Below are 12,888 nucleotides of genomic sequence, written 5' to 3'. Positions count from 1 at the left end.
TTATTAATTTTGAATCGTGATAATTGTCCATACGCCTTTCTTTTTCCTTTCCTTCCCATTTATTATAATAATTTTTATTGATTTTCTTTCTTACAACAAATATCCATCACCATCACTAAATCTTCCTATATCTCATCATAGTCTTTCAATTTTAACTTTCCTTCTTGTTCTATTAGTAATTCTCTGTATGTTGGCCATATTCCTTTCATTGTTGACATGTTAAGTGATAGCGCTTCAATGGGTGATAGCCACCATGGAGTTTGGGGTTCCAATAATTCTTTGTATTTTCCCCATACCTTTATTAAAAACTTATTATAGTATTGTGGAGTCCTTTGTGTACTTTTGTTTTCCCATACCACAAATATGCATGCCAACCAAATATTCTGTCATGTCCTTCCAGTTCTATTGCCTCTTCTTTCTCCAATTTAATCCAATCCCAAATCCGAGTAAGACAAGCTGCTTCATAGTAAATTTTGAGATCTGGAAGGGAAAAGCCTCCCCTTTCTTTTAAGTCTGAGTTTTGTATTTTATTCTTGGCCTTGTTTTTTTCAATATTACTACAATACTCCAGAGCAGCCTTTTTCAACCTGTGGGCCCCCAGATGTTGCTGAACTACAACTCCCAGAGCTCAGGGATGATGGGAGTTGTAGTCCAACAACATCTGGGGACCCACAGGTTGAGAACTGCTGCTGTAGAGGGTTTTCTGTTGTAATTATTAGATTGTCTGGGAAGGCTCTGACCTTATAGGCCCTTTGTCCAACTTTAATTCCTTCTATTCTAGGGTCTTCTCTTACTGCTTTCAAATACACTTCCAGAAGTGTGATAAAGAGGAGAGGAGAAAGAGGGCAGCCCTGTCTTGTTCCCTTAGAGATATTAAAAGCTTCTGATGTTTCACCATTTATAATTAGTCTGACCTGACTTCCGGGTTGACGCGATCTGGAAATGGCGGATTTCCTCCGAGCTCCGGAGGGAATCGGCTCCACTGAGGATGGGTCTTTGCCGCGCCGGCGACGCGGGGACCCTTAAAAACCGCAGGCGCGGAAGCCTGCGGACTGAAGACTCGGCGGGTGCCTTAAGCGCCCCCCCTGATTCGCAAAGAGCCTTTTTAAAGGCTGCGGAGGGGATACAGGGGTGGCGTGGCACTGAGAGTCGATCGCTACCTCGGTGGAGCGAAGCCGCGAGCCATAACCAGAGAGCGCCGACTTCCTTCCTTGAAAATCTGGACTGAAAGAACTACCCGTGAGTAAGACGGATTGGGACTTTAAAATTTTTTACCCTGAATTAGAGACGACCGGGGGGTGTGCTAAAAGGAAGTCCGCACCCCCCCCCCTTGCAGACGATCTAAGCAACGACACAAGAGCTAAGCTGGAGAGCCTACCCTTGGCGGGGTGAGTGAAAAAGGACATTAACTTCCAAGATTTAATTAAAAGAAATTTTGGGCTGGAGAGCGGAGTTTTGGGAACCTTCCTTTTGTTTTAAATAACCCCCCCTCCCGGGCTCGGGAACGTCCTGCTTTTCTGCCTGCGTAAGAGCTGCGGAGTTTGACAGCTGTCAAAGCTGCCAAACGGGCGGTTTAAAGTGAGAAATTGCCATTTAAGATCCCTCTGGACTAAGACGAGTTATAATTGAGACACAACTGTTGGAAACAAAGTAACAATAATCAGTTAAAGGATTGTTGGTGAAAAGGCAAATAAGTAACCAGATTCCCCCTAGGGGGAACTCTGTGAAACTACAATGGATACAATGGCTGTGGAAGGAAAGTTACTGGTGGAAATCGAAAGGATGTTTCAACTGGTGGGAATCTTACAAGAGCAGAGCTTGGCCATGAATAAACAACTTGAGACTATGACCTTGGGAACAGGCAACTCTGCTCTTTGTATTGAGGACCTTAATGAGAAAGAATCCACAGCTGAATGGGAAACAATATCTACAGAGCTGGAAGAGACTAAACAACAAGAAAAAGAAGAAGTAATCCCGGGAAGCAACAACCAAAAGTTGACATCTGCGGAATACAAGCAAGGAGACGCTGGGAACATATCTACCACAAGTCTGCGAAAGACACAGAAGAAGAAGGAGGAGGTCCCAAGACAAAATGGAATACAGGAATTTAAAATAAAGAAATATGATTGGGGCCTCCGTGTGGACTTAGACTTTGAAGGGATAGACTTTGTGGAAATTCTTCAGCAGTCACTTTGGAATCTTCTTGTGGGAAGAGGATACACTTTGATGGTGAAAGAACTTTTCCCAGACTTGACGACTGACATAAAGGACTACCAACAGGACAGGCGAAGAGGGACTGAAAGAGATTTGAAAGCCTTGGACATGAGGAACCCAGGCTGAGAATCTCGAATTTGGATTTTTATTGGGAAGGGACAAAAACCGGGATGGGAGGGAGGGAAGAAGAGACTCTTATAAACTCTTAAGACTTCTAGGTTTGGTTAAGATGACTCTTAATTAAGATAAAATGAAAATCGATGGAAGAGAGCTTAAGTCCAACTTATGAAAATCAATTTTTATTATAAAAAAGGTAATAAGATGAATAAGATTGTTAAGAGGAGAAACACCAACTTGCTGATATAATCTTGAAACTGGGATGCACGAGGGGAGGTGGGGGGAAGTCAAGGAACAAGGTTATGAAATGGGGATTTGCTGATTTTATACATGTTTTTGTCTTTTGTCTTCTTTGTGTATGTTTTGTCTTTATAAAAGCAGAAAACCAAATAAAAATTTTATATAATTAGTCTGACCTTTTGGGAATTATAAATTGCTTTTATACCACTACATATTTTCTCACCCAAACTCATCATTTCCAAAGTTTTTTGCATGAATGCCCCTGAAGCATTATCCAATGCTTTCTCCGCATCCACCAAGATCAGGGCTGCCTTTTTATCTGGTCTCATTTCTAGGTATTCTATTGTATCTACTACCAATCTTACATTGCTGTAAATTTGTTCTCTGCGTAGGAAGCCTGACTGATCTTTCTTTATTAATCTTGCCAGGATCTTTTTCAATTTATTGACTAATTTTTTTGCAAATAATTTATAATCTGAATTTAGAAATGAGATTGGTCTATAATTTTTAATTTACTCTAAATTGGATCCATATTTCAGTATCAATGTAATTAGGGCCTCTTGCCATGATTCTGGCACTTGTCCTCCTTCTAAAATTTTGTTCATTATTTTTTTCTAACACCGGTAATATGGTCTCTTCCAATTTTTTGTAATTCATTATAGATATACCATCTGGACCAGGGACTTTACCATTCTTAGAAGTCACAATTCCTTCTTTTATTTCATTTATATTAATAGGGGCATTTAAGTATTTCTATTCTTTCTCTTATTTTTGCCAGTCTATTGTTTATTTTAAAAAAATCCTATTTTTTCGTCAAGTTCTTCCAGCTCACTTCCATTTCTGTTGTTGTTTTGCAGCAGATTTAGTTAATGTGAAAGCACAAAAGAACCACAAAGAATCTTGAGGCAGGTTACACATTTATTCCAGTTCAGTCTTTGGTTATTGACATTTCTATCCCACAACCCTATCCACCTAGCAGACTGCCTCTCTCCCCTGCCCCTACAAGCCCATCAGTAACATTTTCTGTAGAGACACTGGGGATTGTTCCAGGACAGTTGTCACTTGCTGACAATGCAGAAGGAGGCCCCCTTGGTACACCCAGAAGATACCAGATGTTGGTTGTAGTTACGTCTATACAAAGTGCATAGCCTTTGACCCTCCATAGAGAAATGGGGAGGAATGAGGAGCCTGAATAGCTGACTAGAAGGAAAGGTACCCTGGTAAGCTTCTGTCGATTCTTGAAGGGGCTTTGTATCATTTAACTTCAAAATGTGGAAAATGTTTGTGGGGCCTCCCCCTCCCCCTGTTGCTCCTGATGAGTGGGGCCCTGGATATCTGCCCCAAACATTTGCCTTGATGGTAGCAGGATGGGAGAAGTCAAGTGCCCAGAATAAAAAAGGAAGAGTATTTTCTGCATCTTTCTTGATTGAAATGGGCATGTCTGAAAGCTCAGATGAAGTTCATGTTGACAGTAACAAAACTGCTATTCATAACCCAGTTAATATATTTATTACTTGTGATATAAAGAATCTATCCTTCGGAGAAATAAGGTGATATTCCATACAATATAATGCTGTCCCAAACAAACACTTTAACCAGATGATCTTGCCTTCTGGGAGGTGGGGCAAGATGCTGAAGGAATCTATTCTATCTGGGGGGGGGAGCCCAGTGCACCCAGAAGATTCCAGTTGTGGGTTGTAGTTGCATCTATACAAAGTGCATAGCCTTTGCCCCTCCATAAAGAAAGAAATGGGGGGGGGGGGGAGAGAAGAGCTGGAATAGCTGACCAGAAGGAAAGGTACCTGGGAACTTCATGTAGATTGACCACCCCAGCTCCCTGACCCCAAGAAAAGACCAGTCCAGGGAGGCAGGTGAGCATTATAGCTACACCCCACATTATGCTCTCCAGTAGCTATTCCTTCAGCCAGGCCTGTTTTCATTCAGTTCTTAGTGTGTCCATGGGTGGGTGTGTTTTACGTTTCCTTTCCCCCCTTCCTTGCAATCCTGACAAAAACCAAACCTCCACGCCAATGCTTTCAGCCCCAGAAGAGGAGCTCCCCTTGGTGTCAAGGGATTGGGGGGGTCCAAGGGAGCATCTGGAGCCCTGCCATTCCTTCTGTCATGGGCCCTTCCCCTCCTCTCTCTGCCATCCCAGGGCCACTCTTGAGTCCCCAGCAGGAGACTGGATCTGTATGTTAACGTGAGATGTCCTAGCTGGTTGAAGGACCTCTTTCTGTTTCCTGGAGCTCCTTCCTTCTTTCTCATGCAAGGTGGAGTCATGAAGCAGGTGAAGACTGAGCACACCTAAGGGCGACACGGGGGGGGGGGTTATGCTTAACCTTTCCCCGTCTGCTCCTTTTCTGGATCAAAATCCCTAGCTAATCTGTCTAGCTCCTGCTGCTGCTGCTGCCTGTCACTGTTCCTGTGTCTCTGGAGTGTTTCTTTGAAGAGAATACAGGACACTGCAAAAGACCCTGTAATGCAAACAGGGAGACTTCTGTCCAGGAGATTTCTGTATAAAATTTTATTTGCTGAGCTGAAAGTGGGGACTAAGTGTTATGTATTGAAGTTCTCACCCTGGCCACCAGAGGTATTGTGTATATAGTTTTCACTCAGGTCCACGTCAGTTAATTTAGGCAGGAAACTCTGGGTGGTTGTTGTTACAATGTTGACAGCCGGCTGCCTATAATTATTTTGTAATAATTTTTATTGATTTTCTTTCTTACAACAAATATCCATCACCATCACTAAATCTTCCTTTATCTCATCATAGTCTTTCAATTTTAACTTTCCTTCTTGTTCTATTAGTAATTCGCTGTATGTTGGCCATATTCCTTTCATTGTTGACATATTAAGTGATAATGCTTCAATGGGTGATAACCACCACGGAGTTTGGGGTTCCAATAAATCTTTGTATTTTCCCCATACCTTTATTAAAGACTTTCTTATTAGAGGATTGTGGAATCCTTTGTGTGCTTTTGTTTTCCCATACCACAAATATGCATGCCAAGCAAATCTGTTGTCATGTCCTTCCAGTTCTATTGCCTCTTCTTTCTCCAATTTAATCCAATCCTGAATCCAAGTAAGACAAGCTGCTTCATAGTAAATTTTGAGATCTGGAAGGGAAAAGCCTCCCCTTTCTTTTAAGTCTGTAAGTATTTTGTATTTTATACTTGGTCTTGTTTTTTCCAAGATTACTACAGTGGTACCTCAGGTTAAGTATTTAATTTGTTCCGGAGGTCTGTTCTTAACCTGAAACTGTTCTTAACCTGAAGCACCACTTTAGCTAATGGGGGCTCCTGCTGCTGCCCCACAGCCGGAACACGATTTCTGTTCTCATCCTGAAGCAAAGTTCTTAACCCGAGGTACTATTTCTGGGTTAGTGGAGTCTGTAACCTGACACTTATTTAACCTGAAGCGTATGTAACCTGAGGTACCAGTGTATAGTACTCTCTAGAGCAGCCTTTTTCAACCTGTGGGCCCCCAGGTGTTGCTGAACTACAACTCCCATCACCCCTAGCTAGCAAGGCCAGAGCTCAGGGATGATGGGAGTTGTAGTCCAACAACGTCTGGGGACCCACAGGTTGAGAACCGCTGCTCTAAAGGGTTTCATGTTGTAAATATTAGATTGTCTGAAAAGGCTCTGACCTTATAGGCCCTTTGTCCAACTTTAATTCCTTCTATTCTAAGGTCTTCTCTTTGTTGTTGTTTAGTCGTTTAGTCGTGTCTGACTCTTCGTGACCCCATGGACCAGAGCACGCCAGGCACTCCTGTCTTCCACTGCCTCCCGCAGTTTGATCAAACTCATGCTGGTAGCTTCGAGAACACAGTCCAACCATCTCATCCTCTGTCGTCCCCTTCTCCTTGTGCCCTCCATCTTTCCCAACATCAGGGTCTTTTCCAGGGAGTCTTATCTTCTCATGAGGTGGCCAAAGTATTGGAGCCTCAGCTTCACGATCTGTCCTTCCAGTGAGCGCTCAGGGCTGATTTCCTTCAGAATGGAGAGGTTTGATCTTCTTGCAGTCCATGGGACTCTCAAGAGTCTCCTCCAGCACCATAATTCAAAAGCATCAATTCTTCGGCGATCAGCCTTCTTTATGGTCCAGCTCTCACTTCCATACATCACTACTGGGAAAACCATAGCTTTAACTATACGGACCTTTGTTGGCAAGGTGATGTCTCTGCTTTTTAAGATGTTGTCTAGGTTTGCCATCGCCTTTCTCCCAAGGATCAGGCGTCTTTTAATTTCGTGACTGCTGTCACCATCTGCACTGATCATGGAGCCCAAAGAGGTAAAATCTCTCACTGCCTCCATTTTTCCCCCTTCTATTTGCCAGGAGATACCAGATGTTGGTTGTAGTTTGTTGTTGTTTAGTCGTTTAGTCGTTTCCGTGAACCCATGGACCAGAGCATGCCAGGCACTCCTGTCTTCCTCTGCCTCTAACAGTTTGGTCAAACTCATGTTCGTAGCTTCGTGAACACTATCCAACCATCTCGTCCTCTATCATCCCCTTCTCCTTGTGCCTTCCATCTTTCCCAACATCAGGGTCCTTTCCAGGGAGTCTTCTCTTCTCATGAGGTGGCCAAAGTATTGGAGCCACAGTGTGATGGCCTGGGAACCTGATTCAGAGGCTGAACCGGAGGAATCCCAGCCTGCACAGGAGTACCCGCCTCCAGGGCCGGCTGAGCTGGGGCAGGGCCTTGAATCTGAAGCACCTGCACCTGTGCCGGATCCTCAGGAGCAGACACCAGATGAATCCACTCTGGCTCCGGAGGTGATTGAGGACCCATTGCCTACAGGTGCGCCTCTCCCAGCCCTGTCAGGGGAAGGTGAGCCTCCCCCTGGGTCCAGTAACCCTCCAGCTTCTCCTAAGCTGCAGAGGCTCAGGGCAGAGAGGCGGAGGGAACTGGTTTCTCTCAGGAGGAGTGCTTGCCTTAAGGCCAGGAGAGGCGGGTCACCTGTGGGCCGGGACAGGCCCTGGCCTCAGAGGAGATAAAGGCCAGTCAGCCTGGTCCCAGGATACGGGAGCAACGACGTTGGAAACCTGTTTCTGCCAGCACCCAGACCTGTCTTTCCGGAGTTCCCTACCACGGCCGGCTTTTTGCTTTGAACCCAGCTTCCCCCTTGGGGGACAATCTCCAGACCCTCGGCCCAGGACCGGACTTTGACCACGCCTCACGGTAACTCCCCCCCCCCCAGGACCAGATCTATCCTTCCAGTGAGCACTCAGGGCTGATTTCCTTCAGAATGGATAGGTTTGATCTTCTTGCAGTCCATGGGACTCTCAAGAGTTTGTCATTGCTTTTCTCCCAAGAAGCAGGCGTCTTTTAATTTCGTTGCTGCTGTCACCATCTGCAGTGATCATGGAGCCCAAGAAAGTAAAATCTCTCACTGCCTCCATTTCTTCCCCTTCTATTTGCCAGGAGGTGATGGGACCAGTGGCCATGATCTTCGTTTTTTGATGTTGAGCTTCAGACCATATTTTGCGCTCTCCTTTCTCACCCTCATTAAGAAGTTAATTCCTCCTCACTTTCTGCCATCAAGGTTGTGTCATCTGCATATCTGAGGTTGTTGATATTTCTTCCGGCAATCTTAATTCCGGCTTGGGATTCATCCAGTCCAGCCTTTCGCCTGATGAATTCTGCATATAAGTTAAATAAGCAGGAAGACAATATACAGCCTTGCCGTACTCCTTTCCCATTTTTGAACCAATCAGTTGTTCCATATCCAGTTCTAACTGTAGCTTCTTGTCCCACATAGAGATTTCTCAGGAGACAGATGAGGTGATCAGGCACTCCCATTTCTTTAAGAACTTGCCATAGTTTTCTGTGGTCGACACAGTCAAAGTGTTTGCATAGTCAATGAAGCAGAAGTAGATGTCTTTCTGGAACTCTCTAGCTTTCTCCATAATCCAGCGCATGTTTGCAATTTGGTCTCTGGTTCCTCTGCCTCTTCTAAATCCAGCTTGCACTTCTGGGAGTTCTCGGTCCACATACTGCTTGAGCCTACCTTGTAAAATTTTAAGCATAACCTTGCTAGCGTGTGAAATGAGTGCAATTGTGCGGTAGTTGGAGCATTCTTTGTCAGTGCCCTTCTTTGGGATTGGGATGTAGACTGATCTTCTCCAATCCTCTGGCCACTGCTGAGTTTTCCAAACTTGCTGGCATATTGACTGTAGCACCTTAACAGCATCATCTTTTAAAATTTTAAATAGTTCAGCTGGAATACCATCACTTCCACTGGCCTTGTTATTTACAGTGCTTTCTAAGAAGAAGAAGAAGAAGAAGAAGAGTTTGGCCCATTTGACTTCACTCTCCAGGATGTCTGGCTCAAGGTCAGCAACCCCACTACCTGCGGTGTATGAGCCATCCATATCTTTCTGGTATAATTCCTCTGTGTATTCTTGCCACCTCTTCTTGATGTCTTCTGCTTCTGTTAGGTCTTTTCCACTTTTGTCCTTTATTATGGTAATCTTTGAATAAAACGTTCCTTTCATATCTCCAATTTTCTTGAACAGATCTCTGGTTCTCCCCATTCTGTTGTTTTCCTCTATTTCTTTGCATTGCTCGTTTAAGAAGGCTTTCTTGTCGCTCCTTGCTATTTTTTTGAAATCTGCATTCAATTTCCTGTATCTTTCACTATCTCCCTCGCATTTTGCTTGCCTTCTCTCCCCCACTATTTGTAAGGCTTCGTTGGACAGCCACTTTGCTTTCTTGCATTTCTTTTTCATTGGGATGGTTTTCGTTGCTGCCTCCTGTATAATGTTGCAAGCCTCCACCCATAGTTCTTCAGGCACTCTGTCCAGCAAATCTAAATCCTTAAACCTGTTCCTCACTTCCACTGTGTATTCATAAGGGATTTGAAGCTGATGATCTGAGCCACAGTCAGCTCCAGGTTTTGTTTTTGTATAGAGCTTCTCCATCTTTGGCTGCAGAGAATATAATCAATCTGATTTCGATGCTTCCACCCAGTACGGCTTTTGCTACTCTTTTGTTGACTATGAGGGCCACTCCATTTCTTTTACAGGATTCTTGCCCACAGTAGTAGATATGATAGTCATCCGAACTAAATTCGCCCTTTCCCATCCATTTTAGTTCACTGATGCCCAGGATGTCAATATTTATTATTGCCATCTCATTTTTGACCACATCCAACTTACCCAGGTTCATGGTTCTTACATTCCAGGTTCCTATGCAATATTTTTCTATACAGCATTGGACTTCCCTTTCGCTTCCAGGCATATCCGCAACTGAGCGTGAAAATTAAGCTAATGCGCGCATCCCAGCCTTGCTCCTGACCGTACAAAGAGTTCTTTTCCCAACTTCTGCTTCATCAGCTCTGGATCTACTTGTACTTGTCCTCTGCTCTTCCCCAGTAGCATGTTGGACACCTTCCGACCTGAGGGGCTCATCTTCCAGTGTCATAACTTTTATATGCCTGTTGTCTTTGTCCATGGAGTTTTCTTGGCAGGGATACTGGAGTGGCTTGCCGGTTTCTCCTCCAGGTGGAACACGTTTGGTCAAAACTCTCCACTATGACCTGTCTATCTTGGATGCCCTGCTCGGCATAGTTCATAGCTTCTCTGAGTTATTCAAGCCCCTTTGCCACGGCAAGGCAGTGATCCATGAAGGGGTTGTAGTTACATCTATACAAAGTGCATAGCCTTTGACCCTCCATAGAGAAATGGGGAGGAATGAGGAGCCTGAATAGCTGAACAGAAGGAAAGGTACCCTGGTAAGCTTCTGTCGATTCTTGAGGGGGCTTTGTATCATTTAACTTCAAAATGTGGAAAATGTTTGTGGGGCCTCCTCCTCCTCCTGTTGCTTCTGATGAGTGGGGCCCTGGATATCTGCCCCAAACATTTGCCTTGATGGTAGCAGGATGGGAGAAGTCAAGTGCCCAGAATAAAAAAGGGAAAGTATTTTCTGCATCTTTTCTTGAACGAAATGGGATGTCTGAAACCTCAGACTAAGTTCATGTTGACAGTATCAAAACACTTATTCATAACCCAGTTAATATGTTTATTACTGCTGATATAAAGAGTCTATCCTTCAGAGAAATAAGGTGATTTTGCATACAATATAATGCTGTCCCAAACAAACACTTTAACCAGAAAAACTTGCCTTCTGGGAGGTGGGGCAAGATGCTGAAGGAATCTATTCTATCTGGGGGGGGGGGGAGCTCAGTGTGAAGCAGGTTCTGGAGGAATTTTACCCGTATGCTTTCCATATAACCAGTTATCCAGTTAATCAGTTATCAATATATTCACGTATAACCAGAGAGTTTTACAGTGATTTTATAAAGCATGTTTGAATCATGAAAGCTTCTGCTTAGCTTAACAGCAAATTGCCTAAATCTGCAAAGTTTAGATGAACTCTGTCCCAGTGCTTTCTTGCTCTCTACGAGAGGGGAAGCGATAAATCAGGAGATGCTGGTACATCTCCCCCCCCCCCCGTCCAGACTAAGTCTGTACATGAAACAGGAAGGTGCTAACCGCAAATGTCCTTAAATGAACAGATGGTCGTTGGGGAGTAGCAGTCAGAGTTCCTCCTTGCCTTAAGTTTCTATTCTGCACCGATAAAATCTGGGGGAAAGGTCAGCAGACGTACAGACTGAGAAAAGCAGAAGTTGGGAGAAGAACTCTTTGTACGGTCAGGAGCAAGGCTGGGATGCGCGCATTAGCTTAATTTTCGCTGTTGTCTGCAAATGTATCTCATTATGTCATGATCTGTGATGTATTCACTCAGGTATATAACCCCAGAGCGACAGAGCTCGGGGCCCAGTCTTTTGGAAAGGATTCCAACTGGGAAAATTATTGCTCAGCAATAAACCTCACCTTCTTTTTCTCCAATTGCTGCGTCTGTCAATTCTTGAACTTTCTTAATTGATCACTGGTACCCTTTGCACGTTGCAACAAGTGCATCCAGAAGATACCAGATATTGGTTGTAGTTACATCTATACAAAGTGCCTTTGCCCCTCCATAAAGAAAGAAATGGGGAGGAGACAAGAGCTGGAATAGCTGACCCGAAGGAAAGGTAACCTGGGAACTTCATGCTGATCGACCACTCCAGCTCCCTGACCCCAAGAAAAGACCAGTCCAGGGAGGCAGGTGAGCATTACAGCTACACCCCACATTATGCTCTCCAGTAGCTATTCCTTCAGCCAGGCCTATTTTCATTCAGTTCTTAGTGTGTCCATGGGTGGGTGTGTTTTACGTTTCCTTTCCCCCCTTCCTTGCAATCCTGACAAAAACCAAACCTCCACGCCAATGCTTTCAGCCCCAGAAGAGGAGCTCCCCTTGGTGTCAAGGGAGGGGGGGGGGTCCAAGGGAGCATCTGGAGCCCTGCCATTCCTTCTGTCCCTGGCCCCTTCCCCTCCTCTCTCTGCCATCCCAGGGCCACTCTTGACTCCCCAGCAGGAGACGGGATCTGTATGTGATGGTGAGATGTCCTGGCTGGTTGAAGGACCACTTCCTGTTTCCTGGAGCTCCTTCCTTCTTTCTCATGCAAGGTGGAGTCATGAAGCAGGTGAAGACTGAGCACACCTAAGGGCGACACGGGGGGGGGGGTTATGCTTAACCTTTCCCCGTCTGCTCCTTTTCTGGATCAAAATCCCTAGCTAATCTGTCTAGCTCCTGCTGCTGCTGCTGCCTGTCACTGTTCCTGTGTCTCTGGAGTGTTTCTTTGAAGAGAATACAGGACACTGCAAAAGACCCTGTAATGCAAACAGGGAGACTTCTGTCCAGGAGATTTCTGTATAAAATTTTCTTTGCTGAGCTGAAAGTGGGGACTAAGTGTTATGTATTGAAGTTCTCACCCTGGCCACCAGAGGTATTGTGTATATAGTTTCCACTCAGGTCCACGTCAGTTAATTTAGGCAGGAAACTCTGGGTGGTTGTTGTTACAATGTTGACAGCCGGCTGCCTATAAAAGCAGGCCGGCTGAGCTCTTTGCTGTTCAGTTCACTTCCAGCTTACTATAAAGAACCACTTGGAGAAATCTCTGTGTCGTCTGCTATGTCCACCCAGATTAAAATTACTTACCAATTCCTAAGTATCTGGGTAAGGTAAAGGTGAAGAGACCCCTGACCATTAGGTCCAGTCGCGGACGACTCTGTGGTTGCGGCGCTCATCTCGCTTTATTGGCCGAGGGGGCCTGCGTACAGCTTCCGGGTCATGTGGCCAGCATGACTAAGCCGCTTCTGGCGAACAAGAGCAGCGTACGGAAACGCCATTTACCTGCCTGCTGGAGTGGTATGTATTAAAAAAAATTAAAGTCTTATATATATAATGAATGTTCATAAGTGTACAAACCAA

At 44.8% G+C, this 12,888-nt stretch overlaps 1 protein-coding gene across 1 annotated transcript in view; it reads left to right on the top strand.

Moving 5' to 3' along the window:
- LOC310701273 (uncharacterized protein) overlaps positions 1–12,888 on the top strand; it is a 64,679-nt gene that overhangs the window by 30,415 nt on the left and 21,376 nt on the right. The gene's annotated exons all lie outside the window — the stretch shown is intronic.

The sequence above is a fragment of the Podarcis liolepis genome (genome assembly GCF_965112155.1).
Source record: "Podarcis liolepis genome assembly, chromosome: 2".
Taxonomy (NCBI): Eukaryota; Metazoa; Chordata; class Lepidosauria; order Squamata; family Lacertidae; genus Podarcis; species Podarcis liolepis.
The sequence above is the reverse complement of the archived record's forward strand: the minus strand, read 5'-3'. Positions and strand labels throughout refer to the sequence as shown.